Source organism: Saccopteryx leptura, chromosome 3, assembly GCF_036850995.1.
Source record: "Saccopteryx leptura isolate mSacLep1 chromosome 3, mSacLep1_pri_phased_curated, whole genome shotgun sequence".
Lineage (NCBI taxonomy): Eukaryota > Metazoa > Chordata > Mammalia > Chiroptera > Emballonuridae > Saccopteryx > Saccopteryx leptura.
The window spans coordinates 317,666,143-317,688,285 of record NC_089505.1 but is presented as its reverse complement, the minus strand read 5'-3'; the positions used below and the strand labels follow the sequence as shown (position 1 = coordinate 317,688,285).

The 22,143-nt window shown below is 37.3% G+C and overlaps 1 non-coding gene and 1 pseudogene across 1 annotated transcript; one reads left to right on the top strand and one right to left on the bottom strand.

The window, feature by feature from the left end:
* LOC136397475 (DDB1- and CUL4-associated factor 8 pseudogene) overlaps nucleotides 1-22,143 on the top strand; it is a 161,426-nt pseudogene that overhangs the window by 133,775 nt on the left and 5,508 nt on the right.
* Nucleotides 13,438-13,545, bottom strand: LOC136402012 (U6 spliceosomal RNA). Its single transcript, XR_010750920.1, has one exon. It is a non-coding gene; the product is annotated as a U6 spliceosomal RNA (small nuclear RNA).

The following is a 22,143-nucleotide window of genomic DNA, read 5'->3' as shown; positions in this document are numbered from 1 at the left end:
ATCATTGCGTATTAGACACACTGTAGAACCTGCTCTCTCCACAAAGGTGAATTTTTCTGTCCATTCCTGCTGAAAAGTACGATACTCCTCATTTTTTTTTCTTTTAGCCATCTTCTTCGTCAAAAGGTTTTCTGCAATTAGCTAGCTGACTACTTGATTAAAAGAATGAAAGTTTACTTCCTGACCTCACAATGACATGTGTACATTATGCGTTATCCAGTAAAAATTTGGTGTTGTCCCAGAGGACAGCTATGATTGGCTCCAGCCACCTGCAGCCATAAACATGAGCGGTAAGAAATGAATTGATTGTAATACATGAGAATGTATTATATTCTTAAGGTTATTATTTTTTATTATTATTATTAAAGATTTGTCTGCAAGCCTGGTGCAGCCATCAAAAGAGCCACATCTGGCTCTCAAGCCATAGGTCCCTGACCCCTGCTGTAGAATATCTGAGTTGAACAGACCTCATTATCAATGCAATTCACTTGAAGCGCCTTAAGGCTAAGCAGTACTCAGTGGGAAGTTAATGATTGAGCTATCATGCCAAAGACACAATTTGATGGTATCTGGAGACATTGACTAGCTCTTTTCTCTAAAGAAACCCATAAAGTATCCTTTAATTGCTCATTGCACACAAAAGAATTGGCAAAAATATTTGAGAAAAATAAGATAATAAATGTTGCAATAAAAATGAATAGATGTGGAACATTTATCTCTATTTCAGAGCCAACCGCTGTTCTAAATTATGAAAATTTATTGTTCCTGAAATGAAGGATGAGGGCTTCATGGTGCGCCTTCTTTTTACTCTTTCCATTGCCGCTTTGACAGTAGTATCCCCTGTACCCATTGTTTTGCTTTCTGTGCTTCCAGTTACCTACAGTCCACTGCTGTTAGAAAATATTAAATGGAAAATTCTAGAAATAAGAAGTTCATAAGTTTTAAATTACATTTTATCCTGAGTAGCGCAATGAAATCTCACACTGACCTTCTCCATCCTGCTGTGGATGTGACTCATTCCTTTGTCCAGTGTCTCCACACTGTGTACGCTCCCCACCTCTTAGTCACTTAGCAGCTGACGAGGTTATCAGATTGTCGAGGTCTCAAACAGCTTGTGTTCAAATAGCCCTTACTTTACTTACTAATGCCACATTTACATAACTTTTATTACAGTATTGTTGTAATTTTTAGTTTATTGTTAGTTATTATTGTTAGTATATTACTGTGCCTAATTGATAAACTAAACTTTACCATAGGTATGTGTAAATAGCATCGAAAAAATAGCAGGGAAAAAAAAGTATAAGATGTTGGGTACTATCATAGGTTTCAGCATCCACTGGGGATTTGGGAATGTATCACCCTCAGATAAGGAGGGACTACTGTAGATCTTTTCATCATTCTGAAAAATATTAAATATGAAAGCTTTTTGTGACTTTTTTAAATTTTTCTAAAATGTATGAAAAAATTTCATTTTCTGCCTGAAACAAGAGATAATTATGATGACAGTTTTTTTCATGTTTTTATAGGTATAAAATATTTTTTGAAATAGAAAAAAAACATTAAAATTAGTTTAACAAAAGTTTTTTTAAAGCAATGTTTTATTTTCTCTCTTCCCATTTCATTAGGAAGGAGTTTTTTAGAGTAGTATTAATAAAAGTTATCTTGTAAGGAAATATTTCTGCTATTCTTTCGGTTTACTTAGACATAAATTTAAACTAAGTTTTAAGCAACTTAATTTTTAAAAAGGTGTTTATTCTCAATAATTACTTCAATTAATGACAGAGAGAAACTAGTTAGATTTTGGATATAACCCAGTGGGAGACACTACCTCCTGACTATACAAACACCTTTTTAAAATGCTATTTCTCTGATTTGACTTTGGTGATGGGTATACAACACAATCAACAGTTTAAATGCTATAGAAATGTTTATCTGAAATCTATGTACTCTTATTGTTTATCCAAAATCTATGTCACTGTGAAAGTTAATTTTTTAAATAAAATTTAAATATTTAAATAAATAAATAAAATATTATTTTTCAGTGGAAAACACATATGATATGGCATTTAGGCCTAAATATTTTCTTTGCTGTAATATTTGAATCATTTCACAAAATAGTATTCAAACTATGAATATGTAAACTGTATATATGTATGTATTCATAATTAAATGTGTATAAACAATATTTTAATATAAACTACTTTCTATACACTATTTTTCAGTTCTATTGCATCATCTTTTAAAAATATTTTATACCTGACCAGGCAGTGGCGCAGTGGATAGAGCATCAGACTGGGATGTGGAAGACCCAGGTTCAAGACCCCGAGGTTGCCACTTTGAGCATGGGCTCATCTGGCTTGAGCAAAAAGCTTGCCAGCTTGGACTCAAGGTCGCTGGCTCGAGCAAGGGGTTATTTGGTCTGCTGAAGGCCCATGGTCAAGGCACATATGAGAAAAGCAATCAATGAACAACTAAGGTATCGCAATGCGCAACGAAAAACTAATGTTTGATGCTTCTCATCTCTCCGTTCCTGTCTGTCTGTCCCTGTCTATCCCTCACTCTGACTCTCTCTCTGTCTCTGTGAAAAAAAAAAAATTATAACTTTATGCTAATTATTTTTCCATATCAATCCAATCTTTTTACTTCTCTTTAATATTATATCTTCATCATTATTTCTGTCTTTCAGATTGCCCCCAAATTTAGTGGCTTAAAACAATAAACATTTTTTTTTTTAATGTCACACAGTTTCTTAGATTCAGAAGTTTCAAAGCATCTTAGCTTAGCAGTACTGGCTCAAGGTGTTTCATGAAATTTCAGGTAACATGTTGGCCAGGGCTGCTGTCATCTTTCATGTGAACATTGACATTTGGGGCAGGAAATCTGTTTCCAAAAAGCTCATCCAGATAACCGTTGGCCAACAGCCTCAGTTTTTTGCTGGTTGTTGGTTGGAAGCCTTAGTTTCTTGACACCAGGGTCTCCTCATAGGACTTCTCTTATAAAACATCTCACTTCCCTGAAAATGAGTGAAGACTTTTTTATTTATAAAAAGACTGTCACACTTTTTAAGATTTTTTACTTCAATAATTCAACAACCCCACAGTTCAGGAGTTACTTTCACTAAACATCAGTCTTATGCTATGCTTTCTAAATAAAATTGCTGTGTTCTAGAATATCAAACCAGAACCTGAAATTCACTATTGAAGATTAAATAAAGGAAATTGAGTATAGCTGTTTACCTCTTCTCCTACTCAAAACTTATTAAAGTTAAAAATACTAAATTTAAAAAAGAACACATTCATATGTTTAAAAAATAAGGAAGGTTTCATAAGTGAACCAATAATTAGGAGAAAAATTTGGAAACTAAAATGCAGATAGTATGACCTTTGAGGAGGTAAATAAAACATGACCCAATAGAGAGGGCTGGTTAGCTTAGTCAGTTAGAGCATGCTCTTAAAACACTAATATTGTGGTTTTCATCCTCTACAAGGGCACATACAAAAAGTGACCAATGAATGCAAAACTAAGTGGAACAACAAACAAATGCTTCCCCTGCCCTCAATCTCTCTCTTTTCCTCTCACTGTCTCTCTAAAATCAATCACTAATAGTTAAAAAGAGGGGGGGGGGGCAGATACAACAACAAATCATTGTTAGTGTGTTTAACTGAGGAGAGGCCTTGTGGAGCAAAGAATCTGAACAACCCAAAGGAACACAGGTCATCACCTACACTAATTAATCTTACCTTCCAGTACTATAAAAAGATAATCAAATATTATAGGAAATAATAACTAATAGAAAACCATTATCATGATATATAAAAATAAATGTAAAAGGACAAATTTTATTCTGGAGGAAAAGATAATTTAAGCAATTCTTTGAGAATTTTTTTAATGCATTTTATTCAGTATTACTAGTTTTGTAGTGAGGAGTCATTCAGAGTATTCATTCCACTATCATATCCTACCAAAAATGAATGTCTCAAAAATTTGTAAGTATAAATCAAATCTAACCCATTCTCAAACTCACTATGAATTAATGATATCCATTGGAAGAGGGCAGACATATATATATATATATTTTAAAATTATAGTAAGAAATGGTATGGTTAAGGATATAGTCAATAGTTAAAATTGGAAGATAGTGTTGTAAACAATCAAGTTATAAGATCCAAACTAAAACAAAAGTTGAACCTACAGTTTGACTTTTCACTCAAGCTCTTGTTTTTTTATTTTATTTTTTATTTTTATTTTTTGTGAAAGACAGAGAGACAGAGAGAGAAAGGAACAGATAGGGCAGACAGACAGGAAGGGAGAAAGATGAGAAGCATCAATTCTTTGTTGCTGCTCCTTAGTCTCCTTAGTTGTTCACTGATTGCTTTCTCATATGTGCCTTGACGGGGGGGGGGGAGCTACAGCAGAGCGAGTGACCCTTTGCTCAAGCCAGAGATCTTGGGGCTCAAGCCAGCGACCTTGGGCTTCAAGCCAGAGACCCTGTACTTAAGCTGGTGAGCTCCAGTTCAAGCCAGATGAGCTCACACTCAAGCTGGCTACCTCTGCGTTTCCAACCTGGGTCCTCTGTGTCCCAGTCCGATACTCTATATTCATTGTTCCACTGCCTAGTCAGGTTCACTCAAACTCTTGTTGAATTCATAATCCATCTACTTGCCTGACTTTGTAAAGATGGCTTCGAGGGGTGAGCTCTTTTTGTTTAGCTTATCTAGGTAATCAAGCCTAGTAGTGATTACTTAGATTTTATAATTAGGAATTTATAATTTCCTTACCCCTATCATTAAAGAAATCCTAAGAAGTAGTTCTCCAGTGTAACCAAATTGATATTATCTTTAATTTCAGAAGTAGAAGTATGAGTTTCTGTTTACAGAATGTTACATATGACAGACCTGAACACAGACAGGTATTACATTTCCTTTGTTTTTGACCTTTGGCTGGTCCAGTTAGAAAAAAATGTCAATTTTTTTTTATCAGAAATTGGCACGTGGAAGAGTAATGTTCTGTAGAAACATATTGCCCCAAATTTTGCTTTGAAAATTTCTTCCCTATTCCATATTCTACATGCCTGTTTTGTATTGTTTATTTTTTTATTATAAAAAACGCACTATTTCTTACCGCATGATAAACTAGATGAGCCTGGGAAAGTATAGTTGTAAATCTATAAAATTTCCATAATGATGTCTGGCACTTCAAATTGAGGAACCAGAAAAAATACCATTATTGAAGGAAATGTTTAACTCATGTTCTTTTCTTTTTCTTTTTTTTATTTATTCATTTTTAGAGAGGAGAGAGAGACAGAGAGGAGAGAGAGACAGAGAGAGAGAAGGGGGAGGAGCTGGAAGCATCAACTCCCATATGTGCCTTGACCAGGCAAGCCCAGGGTTTCGAACCGGCGACCTCAGCATTTCCAGGTCGACGCTTTATTCACTGCGCCACCACAGGTCAGGCTCATGTTCTTTTCTTCAATTATCATATTGCCCCATGTATAAGATACACTTTTTTTTTTCAAAAAATTTGGGGGTCTAAAAACTGGGTGCATCTTATACTATGGTTGTAGATATTTTTACTTGCATTTTCCACTTTTTTGTGCTTGCTTTTGTGCTCATTGTTGAAGACAGTGAATTGTCATCAGACACAGATGAGGACAAGATAATGGATGGGAGTTTTGACAGTGATGAGAAGTTGTATGAATTTTATGATGAATAAAACTTGAGTTCAATAAGTTTATGTAATACTTTTTATTTTAATTTTAAGCCCCCCAATTAAGGTGCATCTTATACATGGGAGCATCTTATACATGGGGAAACATGCTAATTTCCAACACCGTTCATTCGAATTCCTCCAACCAAGGAGTAGATTGAGAAATAGCTAACTTGTTTATCAATCCCCCAACCCCCTTCATTCGGTCATCTGTTTTTTTATCTAACCATTCCTCACCTAGTTAATGATATTGCCATCTCTCCCTTCCCCCTTGGCACAGCCATTTAAACTAGCCAATTAAGAAAGAATAAGATTATACGGTCAACACTCCAACCAATGGAGCAAGGCCCAGCAGTCTAGGGCCTACATTAGGAATAAAAACAGAGTTTGCCATCTGTCCTCATGCTTGCCGGTTGGCTTTCAATTGTGGCAGCATGCCATTCTACAGGAGTGACTCAAGTTGCCTTGCTGAGGTATTTTGTCTCCATGAGTCTTGCTTAATTCCACTTCTAACATTATGGCACTGAAAAATATCTACTCTGCTTGAAATCACACAGAAAATAACTCAGAGTGTGTATAATATCAGAAAAGGAAGAAAAGAAGGAAGGAAGGAAGGAAGGAAGGAAGGAAGGAAGGAAGGAAGGAAGGAAGGAAGGAAGGAAGGAAGGAAGGAAGGAAGGAAGGAAGGAAGGAAGGAAGGAAGGAAGGAAGGAAAGAAGAAAAGAAGTTATTTAGATCATTAGTGATTGTTTCTAATAATTCATAAGGTAATGATACCACTCTTGGATAACTTTTGTGAACATAAAACAGAAATACATGCTTGGAATTGAAGCCATAAATATTTTTATGTATTTATCTTGCATTTGTTTTGTAAATATATAACCTACTTCATCCTTTTTTTTTTCCTTGCAAAATGTGAGTCAGCATTTTGAAGTAAAAGGAGTCTGAATTAAAAAAAGTATTGTATCTATCTACATTATGGCCCTTCTTACAGAGATCAGACTGCATTAGAACATTGTGCTCAATTCTGCATGCTATATTTTGAGGAGGAACTTGAAAAACTAAGGGATATTTACAGACACTTTACAAGACATTGTGAAGGCTCTATATTTTATCGCATATGAAAAACAGATGAAAGAATCAGGGTTGCTCAGCCTAAAAGAGAATGAATGTATGAAAATTGTCTTCAGATATTTAAAATCTTGTGAGTATTTTTTTTGGTATCTTTGTGAGTACAGTTTTAGTATGTGAAATATATTTATGGAAAAGATTAGATTGGAATTAATGTGGATATCTCCAGAGGGATAAAGTGGGAACAAGAGAAAAGTTATGAAGTAGATTTGAATTCAAGATATAAAAAAAAGTTATTTAAGAACTGAAATAACATCACAATAGAAACTCCTTGGGCGCACTGGGTTCCCATCATTAGAATCAATGACAATGGTTATATCTTAGAAATTCTGTAGAAAGTGTTTTCTCAAAAAAGGAATTTGGGTAAAATGATTATTAAAACCCACAGGACAATGAGGAGAGTTTAGTGCACCTTAGAAATGATTTAGTGGCTATAGAGAAAATACAGAGAAGCACAACTTGGATGAGCAAAGACAAGTGTGGACTTCTTATAAAAACAAGCCCTAGCCTGGTAGCTCAGTTGGATAGTGTCCTCCAGATATGCCAAGGCCGCAGTTTCTATCTCCAGTCAAGGCACAAACAAGAATCAACCAATGTCAGCATGAATAAGAGGAACAAGTCATGTTTCTCTCTCTCGAAAATCAATCAATAAAAGAAATATACTGAAAATAATAGTACTCACTCTCATCTGTAAAGTTAAAGGTATTATTTAAAGTTAAAATATTGGAAAGTTTATTAACATTAATATTAAGAGAGATTTTGTAATACATGTAACCCTTTAATCTACATTTAAAAAAATAGAGGCAACATATAATTGCAGAAATAAAAACAAGAAAGGAATGACAACTATAATATTGTTGATATAGCTTTATAATAATAGGCTGAGAAGTGCTCCTAGCAAGCTTCCAGGCTGTCTCCATTCTAATTAACCATGCACACTTGTGGAAGATTAATTTTCCTAACTTTCCACTAAAACCCTACTGATGTCACTTCCCCATGCAGAATCTCTCCATGCCTTCTGAACTCTTATCAACAAAGTTCAAATTTAATGTAGCTCATGATCAACTATCTAACGAGACCCATTTTCATCTCTTTAGGTACCAGTCAGCTGCCCAGTATTCTCCAAATTTCAGGCCTTGGCTTTAGATGTTCCCATGTATTGGCATAGCTGTCCTTCCCATATGCAAATGTCTAACTCCTACCACTCTTTAAGACCCAGCTCAAATGCTAGCATCTTCACAGAGCCTCTCCTGGTCCTCTAAATTTAAATAATCTCCTTTTTGAACTCCAAAGCATTTTATAACTTTTTAATGTCACTTTAGTTCTTTACATTCAAGTCATATAAAGACGTCTTTAGTTCACTGTGGGAGTTCATGCCCTAAACTCCCGTAAGCAAGGCTCATCTTTTATGGTTCCCATAGGACCTTACTTTGCAAATGCCTGTTATAAATAAATATTTTCCCATACCCAATCAAACAAGAAATGTCATCATTCCAAGGACAGTCGAGCCTACTGTGTCATTCATACAAAGTTAAGACTAGGGCTCCTAGCAAGGAAAGGCACCACCAGCCCTGAACCAATTAAAAGGCTGTTCAGAACAAGCCCCAATCCACCATGCAGATTGCTCTTTATCCCTTGCTTTTCTTTTCTTTTAAAATTAAATTTATTGGGGTATCATTGGTTAATGTGACTATATAGATTTCAAATTATATATTTCTATGATATATAAGTGTGACACTCACACAGCTGGTATTTTAATTTCAAGTCAGATGAGTTTGAAGACAAATTTGGGCATGTCTATAAAACTCCAACTCTTCCCATTAACTGGTACAAAAAGAAACATTTAGGTTTCACATAATCTACCTAACACAAAAGAGACAACAATAAAAAAAAAAAACAACCTCATGCACAGTTATCTTTCAGACTATACTTAAATATTTTATAACTTTTCACAGCTCTGTTGCATGGGTAAACATAGAAGAATGTCTTTCTTTTAAAAGTGCAGCAAAATATAAATAATTCAACAGTAGTTCTAACAGTGAGTTTATTCTGTATTTAATCAGCACTAAAGTCAGTAGCAGGTGGTGGAGTGTATAGCTGTACTTTCTTATAAATACTGTCCTAGGTAAAGCCAAAGAAGTATTACTGACAGTTGGATATAGTCAATATTCACTGAATTGCTATTTGGAATAGTGGAAGGCCTGAGATACAGGTGCACAAATCAGAGACTAGGGAATGGAGTCTCTGGTTATTGCTGTTGTTATTACTGAACAAGAGTCATGTTCTCAATCTAGCTTCCAACAATGAATCTCTCTGAGCCTTCTGTAAAGGACCATTGTAATGGTGCATATAACTTAGAAAAGATACAAACATTTCTGAGAATTGCATTTGGTTCTGAAGTAGATTTTTGCAGCTGATATAATGGTTAAGTTCTAGTATCTCATCTGTCATCAATGTTTATGACCCAAACAGGACTGTACCAATCAGTTATAGCTAAAAGATTACCAAGGTGAAAGAAGTGTTGTCAGTAATCTAGAATAGTGCCTGTCAAACTATAATATGCAGAGAAATCAGCTGAAGGGGTCTTGTTAAAATGCAGATTCTGACATAGTAAGTCTGGGGTTGGGACCAAGAATTTGTGTTTCTGACAAGCTTCAGTCAAGGTTGATCTGTGTATAGTTGGGACCAAGAATTTGTGTTTCTGACAAGCTTCAGTCAAGGTTGATCTCAGTTCTAGATAGTTGTATAAGATGAAGTCTAGCATATAAGATAGTATGCTATCTTGCATGTCAAATTAAGAAGTTTGGAAGTTATTTGTGGCGATGTAAAACTATAAAGCTTCATTTTGAAAAATAACATTAACAGTTTAATATTTTGGAAGAAGGAAGTAAAGATGAGTCTGCACCAAGTAAAGCATGATGATTGATACAGTGGACATAAAAAAATATTCTAAAATGTCTTTGTTCTACAAAGAGCTTACAACCTTGTAAGTAACAAATGTCATTGAGCATCCATATTTTATTGTAAGTAAAATGTACAACCAGTCTATGGACTTAAATAACAACAGATAAACTTTCATGCTCAAATTTCTTGGGCTGGGTTTTTTACCTACATACCTTTGGTATAACATAGGTTGCCTCCCCTGCCATTATTTCCAAGGATGTCCCACATGTCATATATGATCAAGAACTGTTCCTTTGTGTGTTTGGTTCTGGTTTCTTTATTGATTCAAGTCCAATGTCTCATCTTTTACTGTGTCCTTCATGGTCTTTTACACCTTGCAAGGATGGTTTCTGATAGTTTCAGACCTGCAGGATCTTAGATGCAAAGATTAGGATATGATATTGAAAGAAATCTTTGTTTCTTACTCCTAAGGGTTATTTTTTTAAATGAAGAGGAACATCTATTAATTAATACACTCTCTTCTGCTCATCTATCCCTCCTTTCCAACTTACTCCTCCACTAGAAAAGAATTGTGGGAGAAAAAAAATATGCAGGCTAGCTTCTTTTTTTCCCTTGTTTCTAAAAAAGTGATTCTTAAAGTGTTGACGTTGAACCAGCGCATCAGCACAACTTGGAACTTGTCAGAAATGCAAATTACTGGGCCCACATCAGACCTACAGAACTGGAAACTCAGGATGAGAAGTGAGTTCTAGTGACCTGTGACTTCAACTCTGCTCTGGGTGGATCCCAGGGTAATAGTTCACAAGCATTCGAGTGCATCATACTCATTCCACAGTTTTTGATTCTGGAGAAAGAACTGTCTTCAGAAAATGGGAATTTTCCAGTTTCCTCAAGATAAGGTTTTGCTTTCCTTAGACTTAAGTTTATATAAGGGCAATTCTTATTAGTCTTGATATATTTTAGCAAACAGATATTTGTATAAGAAAAATTGATTTTTTTGAAGACTGACTTTATTGGTTTCAGAAGGTGGGGGGGGGGGGAGAACAGGAAGCATCAATTTGTAGTAGTTGTTTCTCATTTGTGCCTTGACCAGGCAAGCCTGAGGTTTTGAATCAGTGACCTCAGCATCTCAGGTCAACACTTTATCCACTGTGTCACCACAAGTCAGGCAGAAAAATCAATTTTTTAAATTTATTTTTACAGAGACAGAGAGAGATGTCAGAGAGAGGGACAGATAGGGACAGACAGACAGGAACAGAGAGAGATGAGAAGCATCAATCATCAGTTTTTTGTTGTGGCACTTTAGTTGTTCATTGATTGCTTTCTCATATGTGCCTTGACTGTGGGGCTACAGCAGACCAAGTGACCCCTTGCTCGAGCCAGCAACCTGGAGTCCAAGCTGATGAGCTTTGCTCAAACCAGATGAGCCCCCACTCAAGCTGGCGACCTCGGGATCTCGAATCTGGGTCCTCTGCGTCCCAGTCTGACGCTCTATCCACTGCGCCACCACCTGGTCAGGCAGAAAAGTTGAATTTTAAGCCAACATAATGCCACCTATAAACACCCACTCAGAAGAGTAACAAAACATAATTTTTTGTGATGAAAATTATATAGCGGCTGAGGAATAAGGTCCCTTTTTCTGATCTAGTTGAGATATAACAAGGAAGGAATAAATTGCTTATTTTGAAAAATAACAGAACTTTGCACTTCTTTATGGAAAAGAATTTTTATGGGTAACATTAAACATAAGTGCATGGTCTTAAAGAGACTCTAATTTCTGAATTTCATCTGCTCTTCAATCAGCTGTGATCCTTTATTTATTGTAAAAGAATTTACATCCCAAACAGGGTCTGCTGGAGAGACAGTGAGCAAGAAACCTTGATCAATATATATCGGGCCTGGCCATATTTGTGCAGTTTGTATAATTATCTTGGCACTTCTACAGAGAATGCACCTCCAGAGAATATTTAATTCATTTTTTTATTCACTGTTTTCATTAAACAACTCCAGAGACTTTTTTGAATACTTACTATACTCAAAGCTTTTGAGTTATTAACATAATTTATAAGAAATTTGGCTATATAAGTGAAAGAATTCCATCATTTTATTAACAATAACATATATAGTTGACAAAATGCATTTACGCATACTATCTCATTCAACTTTCCCAAGAACCTGTGTCACAGAAGTTGATCTAATTTTTATGGAGACATTGAATGAGGTTCTAGCACATTGTGGCCCTTGTGTAGTCTTTTAATTCCTTTCTCCCTCACCTCCCTAAAATAATATCTGTCCTCCATAATCAGCTAATATAATTACAAGCTCATTGTAGATGATAGCTAATAGATGACATTATTCCTGGGAGTTTTTTAAGGCAACTGTAGTAGGTTGAATGGTGACACCTCCCAAAAGACTCACAGGTCTCCCAGAATCTGTGAATGTGATCTTATTTGGAAAAGGGGGCTTGGCAGATGTAATTAAGTTAAGGGTTTCAGAGTGAGATCATCCTGGATTCTCCCTGTGGACTGAGGCCAGCTTGCATGGGCCTTAATCCCAATCTTTCTCCCCAACACTACCAAAAATCACACCTTCCTCATGTACCCAGTGGAAAATCCTTCTTAAGCCTCTGTATTGAAAAACAGAAATCACTGGGGATTATTTTCTAATTTAACCATTGCCCCAGGCCTGTTGGAGGTATTTTTTTTAAAGAATGATTTTAGTTTATCCTAGAACTTGCTGTCCTGCCTGCCAAGGAAGGACATTGCAAATTAGGAGAAAGCTTACTTCTCTTCTTGAATTTATCCCCAAAGAAACCAGTTTATACCTATAAATAAATGCATCTATTGAAAAAAATCATACCTCTTGTCCCTGCAGGCCCTAAATCTAATAACAGGTGTCTTTTTTTTTTTTAAGTGTCTTTATAAGAATAAGAAAAGACAGAATAGGAGAAAATACAGAAAGAAAGACCATGTGAAGATGGAGGCAGCCATTAGAATGCTGCTGTCACAAGCCAGGGAGCACTTGAAACAGCCAGGGGTTGAAAAAAGCAGAAAAGGGCCCTGGCCGGTTGGCTCAGTGCTAGAGCATAGGCCTGGTGTGCAGGAGTCCTGGGTTCGATTCCCGGCCAGGGCACACAGGAGAAGCACCCATCTGCTTCTCCACCCCTCCCCCTCTCCTTCCTCTCTGTCTCTCTTCCCCTCCCGCAGCCAAGCCTCCACTGGAGCAAAGTTTGCCCGGGCACTGGGGATGGCTCTGTGGCCTCTGCCTCAGGTGCTAGAATGGCTCTGATTGCGGCAGAGCGACGCCCCAAGATGGGCAGAGCATCACCCCCTGGTGGGCATGCCAGGTGGATCCCGGTCGGGCGCATGCGGGAGTCTGTCTCACTGCCTCCCGGTTTCCAGCTTCGGAAAAATACAAAAAAGGAGAAAAAAAAAAAAGCAGAAAAGGATTCTCTCCTGGAGGCTTCAGGGGGAGTTGGTCCTGCAACACCTCAATGTCAGACTTCTGGACTTCAGAGTTTCAAGAAAATAAATATATGTTGTTTTAAGCCAGGAAGTTTGTAGCAAATTGTAATAGCAGCACTAGAAAATTAATAGAGCAATTCATTTTCTTAAACTCCTTTACTCTCGTTGACAAGTCTAAACCATGCTCTATTATAACAAATGTGGATTTGTCATCTTTTGTTAATCTCCTGATAGTAAGCACTCCTGTTTCTCAAATTTGTGTGTCATCCTTGCATACGGCCCATGCAAATCTTCCCTTTATGGTTGACAGTTTTAGTATATGTGCTGCCGAAATGAGCACAAGGGCTCCTTTTTCAATTGGAACCTATTCTGTTAAAATCTTTGCCAGTGAAGCATCTTTGAAGGAGAAATAATGGAGGAAATTTGGGGATTCTTAACAGACATGCAATTATCCCCAGAAGATGAAGGAGAAAAAAGAGAGATGTGTGCATGAGAGTGAGAGAAAGACTTCTAATTAGTTGTTTAAAATTACTTTTGTAATTGATTTTATTCTACAATTAACTTTTAAGGTAATTATATATTTAAATTAGTCATGCAGATTTCTTATGTAAGGAAAATGTATAAAAGCTTGCTGAAGAGTTAATTGCAGGAACCAGCACAAGCCTCTCCCCGTGCTGTGGTAGCAGTGCCAGGAGGCCTTGAGCTGCTGGCATCACCCTGCTCCCAGCAACCCGTGCCTTTCCTGCAGCTATAACTGATCCTGTGTGTGCTTTCTAAGACTTTAATCAGGGTGTGTTTCCTTTCAGGCAAGGGTAGCTGAGACATACAGCTCTGTGCAAAGCCTCACCCGTGGATTTTTATAAGTGTCTTTTATGCACTATAAAATGAAAAGAAAGAAAAATTGAGTGACTTTTTCTTTTCTTTTTTTATTTATTTATTTTATTTTTTCTTTTTGTATTTTTCTGAAGCTGGAAACGGGGAGGCAGTCAGACAGACTCCCGCATGCCCCCGACTGGGATCCACCCAGCACACCCACCAGGGGGCTATGCTCTGCCCATCTGGGGCATTGCACTGTCGCAGCTAGAGTCAGTCTAGCGCCTGAGGCAGAGGCCATGGAGCTATCCCCAACGCCCGGGCCATCTTTGCTCCAATGGAGCCTTGGCTGCGGGAGGGGAAGAGAGAGACAGAGAGGAAGGAGAGGGGGAGGGGTGGAGAAGCAGATGGGCGCTTCTCCTGTGTGCCCTGGCCGGGAATCGAACCTGGGACTTCCGCACACCAGGCTGACGCTCTACCACTGAGCCAACCCGCCAAGGCTGAGTGACTTTTTCTAAACACCTCATGCACAGTGTTCTAGACCAGTGGTCCCCAACCCTGGGGCCACGGACCAGTTCCAGTCGTGGGCTATTTGGTACCGGTCCACAGAGAAAGAATAAATAACTTACTTTATTTCTGTTTTATTTATATTTAAGTCTGAACAATGTTTTATTTTTTAAAAAATGACCATATTTCCTGTTACATTCGTCTAAGACTCACTCTTGACGCTTATCTCGGTCACGTGATACATTTATCCGTCCCACCCTAAAGGCCAGTCCGTGAAAATATTTTCTGACATTAAACTGGTCAGTGGCCCAAAAAAGGTTGGGGACCACTGTTCTAGACTATATAATTAGAAACTTACCATAATAAATAGATGCAGGTTGATGTTTTTTCAGTGCATTTTTAGCCAGCCAACTCTGGAAATATGTATTAGAGATTTAGAACATAGAAAGAATTAACAACCTTCCGCACCTCTTGCTCATGCCTCTTATCTATACAGGTGGCTGAACTTCTGAAATGGGTTTGCTGAGAAGGACACAAAAAAACTGATCCTCGCTCTCTATAGCAGAGGCAAATGGTGCATAAATGCTACAAGGCAGGCTCTACCATTACTTTTATTAAGAAGTTTTGAGAAATGAAACAAAAAAGTAAATGGACATTATATCCAGATATTTGTAAATAAAATGGCATGTGGTCTGAAAGTCTGAGGGTAATTTTTGACAACTCATTTAGGTAAAGTTTTACTCAAAATAAAATTGGAAACTCTCCAGTTAGTATTTTCAAACAGTCCACGTAACTGGTGGAATTTCCTCAGGACATTAAATGAATGTTTACTTCTGAGGTGTTTCTGACAGTAATCTCACCTAATTTTTTCTAGCACTTTTAGGAAATTCAAAAGTTTCTCATATCTGGTTAAGCAAAAAACAGGGGAAAAAAATGTTTGCTCCCTCATCTCTGCCTGAAACTTCTTCATCAGATCCACTTGACTAGCCATAAATTCTGAGTGCCTTCCCTCATTAAGATGAACAAAGCTGTGCTGTTGCACCCAAGATGATAATGAATCATGATTTCTTTCTGTTATCCTGACTCAATCAGAGTCTTCTCAGTCAGTTCTCTGTTGAAGTGCCCTCTGATCCACTCCATAAAATTGTTCAGCACCACAGAATTTACACTGGTTATTTCTAAGGATGAGGTGGAGCCTTCTTGTCAGATGACAAGGTAGTCGGCTATAGAAACCTACTTACGTATTAGTCAGGGGCAGAAACCAATTCTAGGGCCTAAGATATAAAATCTAAATAAAATTTCTTTTCATATTTGAATATTCATCACTAACATTGAAGCTATCTGTGATGTAGAAAGACCATAAATAAAAACTAAATTCCATACTAATTTGTATTTGAAGACTATCTCTTGGGTCTTAGTTGGAATTTAGTTCAATTTGGTGTAATAAGCATTAAAAAGTAATTATGTTTTCAGGCACAGTCTGGTGGCACAGAAAGACCTTTTTAAAAACTTAATACCAGATGGAGTGTGACAGAGTTTTCACTGGAAAGACTGGGCAATAGGGGACAGGGTGGTAGACAAGATTGATCCTAACAGGATGCTCAAGAACGACTTATAAAGAAGGTGATACTTGAGTTGTAGTACAGAAGAGTGGTTAATGAAACCAGAGAGAAAGGTAACATATGCAGACATGGAGGAACATTGTTATTCCTTTGTAACTTAAAGAAACACAAAATATACTATATGCAGCCCGGATCCAAGGTCCCAGAGATACTCAAGTGTTACGAATTTTTTTATGGTTCAGACTCGAAAGGCAAAAGACACATCAGATGAAAGTAAATGGGCAGAGGGCTGAAACTCTTAGGCGAATCAGCCCCGAGAAACTGCGCCACTGCGTATTTATTGAGTTCCAAAAGCCACAGCTCAGCAGATAAAACTAGAAAGCTACAAAAGCCTTTTTTCCCATCCGTATCATCTCCAACCCTGCACGTCTGCTGTTTCTTTCATGAACAAGGACACAAGAAGAGTCAGAGTCTCAGAGTTTATTAATCCTAAAGGGCATCTGGTTCTTGGAGGCATTCTTCCAAGAATCCTGCGTACTTGCATTCAAGTAACCCAGGCCAGTCTCCTGTTATGGACAATATACTCCAAGATCTCTTGTTTCCAAGTAACCCCTGCTCTGAAGTTAACTGCCGTTTATATTTGTGCAGGGTCATCTCCTACACTCAAGTGCTGTCTTCAAGTTCTCAGAGTCAACGGAACTGTACATTATTTGTATATCTGTTTCATGAGCTATGTTTTTGACCAAAGGGTTCTGTTGGCTCTTTACCTTTTAGGACTATTGAAATTATAGTAATTTCCTTATAGTGAAGGATTATTTGGTTCAACTCAAAAGACATTGCAAATAGCATGCTGAGGTGAGTCAAAAGTATCAGAGTTGGCTAAGAAAAAAAAAGACTTTTCCAAATTTAAGAAATCATTTCAGAAGATAGTTAAAATTGCTACTCTAAAATATCCTTCTTATTTATTGTGATGAAGTTAATGTCATTTTTATATTTCCAAAGATGAGCAAATTCTTCGAAAAGCCATATTATTTTACTTTCTTTTTATTTACTAAAATGTCATAAAAAATTTTATAATTTTTATGTTAAATTTATCTAAATAAGAAAATTTTTGCTATTAAACTCTATAATTAAATAATTTTATTTCTTTCTTGGATCCATTTGTGAGGACGTATTAACTTGAAAAGTATTTGCTCTCCTAAAAGGAACCTGAGGCAGGAAACAGATTTGTTCCTACGTTGTTCCTACCTTTGTGTGACTTTAGGTAAAAATAGCACTTTCTTTTTTTTTATTTATTTTTTTATTATTTATTCATTTTAGAGAGGAGAGAGAGGGAGTCAGAGAGAGAGAGAGAGAGAGAGAGAGAGAGACAGGGGGGAGGAGCTGGAAGCATCAACTCCCATATGTGCCTTGACCAGGCAAGCCCAGGGTTTCGAACCGGTGACCTCAGCGTTTCCAGGTCGACGCTTTATCCACTGTGCCACCACAGGTCAGGCCTAAAAATAGCACTTTCTTTTGCTTCAGTTTCTAACCATTCTTTTTATAAAAAAGGAAGATGTTAAGTAATATGTATTCCTACTTATCTCAAATGGGTGAAGTGAGAATAAAGGGAGGTAAGTGGATAAGAATAATTTAGATAAAATATTTTGATTTTTGCAGCAACTCTTCAGTTGATTCTTGTTGATCTTGTGAAGGATTCAGAAAGTTATACTGGGAAGTCTACTAGTAGATACACAATTTTTATCTTGATAATTAACATTTGTGTCTGATGTGACATAGATTTTTGATAAGTCGAAGAATGATAAGAAATTTGAGTAAAACTCTTATAATCACTCTAGCTAGAAATAAGGTTGCCTACAAATTTTAAAGGGGAAAATTTATTCAAGGCATTAAATAAAAGTCAGAAGCCAAATATAATACTCCAAATTAAAAAAAAATTGTGATTTAACCAATTGTGATAAATTTTCTTGCAGATTTGTTTGCATTCTTGTTTTCTGAGAAGTTTCATGTGCCATAATTTCTATTTATATGCTGTGTGCCTTTGGCACATCAGATAAATAACTTTTATTGTGGTATTCTCCTTCTGACATATGATTGACTATTCCTTTCTACAGTTTTTTTTTCTTTTAATTTCTTTTGTCTGAACTATCTGTACTCTTCAAAAATACTCTCAGCACTTTAAAACTGTAATCTATGAGTCATTAAGGTACATACATGAGACATTTTAGAAGTATATATTACCTGCTATTGCCAGAGAAAATGGAGCTAAGTACAGGTTGTATAAAGAAATGTCAACCAGAAAACTTAGTTAAAACTCAAGGGCATTCTCACCTACTCTGAAGGATGTTCACACCTCCACCTTAACAGACATTGCCAAGTTTTTCTTTGAGTAAGTGATCTTATAAACTTAAATTCTTTATATGATTTTGTATTAACGCAAGATGATATTTAAATTTTATGGAAGAACTACATGTACAACTCTATGAAATAAAAGTAAAAACATCAATAGAGCATAAATTTTTTTTTATTTTTCAATATATGAATAGTGTTTTATTTTAAATCAAAATGTACCACGTATGTAAATAGAGTCTATTATTTAGTTGGTCATATAGTATATATTCAGTTTGATATGTTGATCCAGAGATAGACTTTATCCATTTACAGGTAGCTCAGATAGCTCAGATTAGAGAAGGGTCGAAGCAGCACAGTAACTGAGACAGATAAACACCCTATTTTGCAGTAACAGTCTGGTTACTCTAGGGTCAGGCTCAAGGTAGATGATGACTTAAAAGATTTTTATTTTTAATTTCCAAAAAACATGTTGATTAATCTTGCACATTTTTTCTATCTGTTAATTTACTATACAAATTCATACAAACTGGTCTATACGTTAAGATACTACTCCACATTGCAAGTATGCACACCCTTTTAGTATTTCTCTTTGCAGCAAAGTTGTTTAACCTGTGACCCATGGACTCTGAGTGGCTCAGGAATGGCCTTTGGAAACTCTGTGTACTCCCTGGAATTGTGTGTAGCATATTGTGCATTTTTCTGCAGAGAGTAACTTTCATGAAATGATCTGTGTTTCTCCGAAACAAAGAACCTCTGCCTATTTAGGTTTTTCATTTAATCTTGAGGACACACAGATTTCTGCTCTCTGCAATAAGCACAGAACAGATTTCTGTGAGAAAAATTAATGATGACACTGGGCTAAATCAAACAAATGTTAATTTAAATGCCAACTTCATTTCAGGTGTCAGATATAATTGCAGAAAAATTCATACCTAAAGGTCCCAGTTGACCTTCAGTTCCTTGACGTGAGGAACTTTCTCATTTCATCACTGAACACCCAGTGACTTGCACACTGCCTAAAATGATAAAAGTAGGTAAAGCAAAAGGAAAATAAGAATTGGGGGAGCAGTATTATGAGTATCTTAGACAAATGAAGACCACCAGCCCTGTCTCCTAGTAATGCTATATACTTTGGGTGGCAGCTGTTCTTCAGAAGATGGAGGGTGCTCTGTGTCTCTCTTGGCCCCATGTGAGTGCCTTGTAGAGCATGTAGGCTGCCTGGAGTCATTCCTAACTAGTTATTCTGTAACTCTGAAAGGGAGCCCACGTATCAAAACCCTGCAGAGTGCTAAGAAAACTCACAACGTTTTATTAAAAATATGGGAAGTGAGAACAGCGGCTCTGGCTTTGAAACCCATAATGACTCATTTTTGTGTACATGTGGAAAAACGCTACTCTTTTTCTATAGTAAAGATATATCAAGCTTCTCTTTTTAAATTTTTTCCAGACCTTGCTATTTATTTTTTACAGCATTCCTACCTGATAGATGCAGTTATGTAAATGTGGAACAAATGTGGCAACAGAAGATTAGTGAACGCGTGTGACTTGTTTGAAGCAAGTTTGAAACCACAGTGGGCTGGCCGAGGAGCTGTGCCCCAAAGTTACACCACCTCCCGTGTAGATAACTTTGGGTGTAGCTCTGCTCCATAGCTTTTAGGAGGTTTCTAACTCTGTCTGTCAAGTGAGGCTCCAGGCTCTGACTACCTCTCAGTCATAATCTTAGAGTCAGATGCAGAGGCAATGTTGTAAAAATGAGCTCCTAAAAGAAAGTTTAATGGAAAAAAAAATGGAGTTTTACTACTAACTTTATCCTCTTAGGCAAGATTTATGACCACAGTTTGTCTTTGCAAATTGAGGGAAATCTCTAGAAGCTCTTCCAGTTCTTACTTTATATGTTTACTGGTGACCAGAGTACTATGAGGGGAGTGTATTTTGTCCCCACTGTCCTAATACTCCCTTGCTGTCCCTCACTGGGTTGTCTTGAGCTGCTTCCAGATCTATTCCTTAAACTACCATTTTATTGTACTTCCTATTATGTACATGACATCACATTCTATTAACTTCTATGGTCCCTTGTCACCAAATAGTTGATTGCCAGTTCTTGTGGGAACTTTGTGTCCTCAGGATACAGCAGACATTTACAAAGCAGAGAAAGATTCCTGGCTCTTGTTTCCCTCCATGCCTGGAAAGGTTAAGTTCTTCTGGGTGAAAGAGAGACATTTTATTCACCGTTAAACAGTGGACTTTTCCCCTCATGGTTATGAATGGGCCACTTTAAGGTTGTAAAGTTGGTTTTACTGGCCAGGTAAGATAGGGTTAATAACAGTTCAAATGAGTGACTACTGTTTGCCAGAGGCAGGGATAAGAACTTTCTCTGTTTTATTTCCTTCAGTCTGCACAGCCCTGTCATGAGGTTTGTCCTGTCATCTTTCCCTGTTCATAGATGAGGGCACTGGACCAGCCTGTAGGGTAACAAAGCACCGCAGACTGGGCGGCCTCAATAACACAAATGTATCATCTCATTGCTCTGGAGGCTGACAGGGTTGGTTTCTTCTGAGGGCTGTGGAGGAAGGTCCGGTTTCAGGTCTCCCTCCTTGCCCTACATATGGCCACCTTCTCCCGTGTCTTAACGCGATTTTCCCTTTGAGTGTGTGTCCTAATCTTCCCTTCCTATAAAGCTATCAGTTGGGTTGGATTATATTGCCCACTCTAATGACCTCATTTTAATCCAATCACCTCCACAAACACCTCCTTTATAAATGTGATTACATTCTGAGGTACTAGAGGTTAGAACTTCAATATTTGAATTTTTTTTGGGGGGGGAGGGTCACAGTTTAGTCCATAACAGGCACTGATGGCTAAAGAGGTTTAATAGCCTCCCTAAAATCATTCCCAGGATAAAATGGTACTGCTACAATGACTGTGTGTGATACTATTTCCTCAATCTGTTATCTTGTTTAACTGATAGAAAGTCTTCAGAGAGAAATACAAGAGTTGCCACAGAGTTTAATAATTATGGAGTGTCACTAGGAGTGTGTACAGAAGGAGGTTTGGTGCAAAGTGACCAATTTTGGAGCCTGTGCATGTTCAACTAAATGCTGGTCAGATTAATAGGGTCTCAGTTCATCAAGAACTGTCCAATACCAGGCAGTATGCGAGGCCTTATTCAACTTCAATAAGCTTTCTGATTCTTTATTTCTCAAACATTTATTGTCCATCCACTCTGTTATATTAGATGGCAGAACCACAAGTGTATAAGATGACACTCCTGCCCTCATAGCCTTGCTTTCCAGTGTGGCAGGTGGCTGATACATACATTATACATCGCAATACTATGTTCACTGGGCAGAGTGCTCTAAAGAGAAGATAAAACAGGTTAAGGAAATAGAAATGATGACAAATGTGAAGCTCTGAGGACAAGTGAAACCTCTGACCTCTGAAGGTGTGTGAGTGTTGTTTTTCATTGTTTGTATGTGTGTGTGTGTGAAGGGAAGGTATATGACCCAACTTACTCTCAGAAAGGATCATTCTGGGAACTCTTCAGAGAATAAGGTGGGGGATAATGGAAGCAAGAGACTCAGTTAGGGTCACTCTTCACTGAAAAAAAATTGAAATGTATCACACTAGGTAAGGGGTCCCCAAACTACGGCCCGCGGGCCGCATGCGGTCCTCTGAGGCCATTTATCCGGCCCCCGCCGCACTTC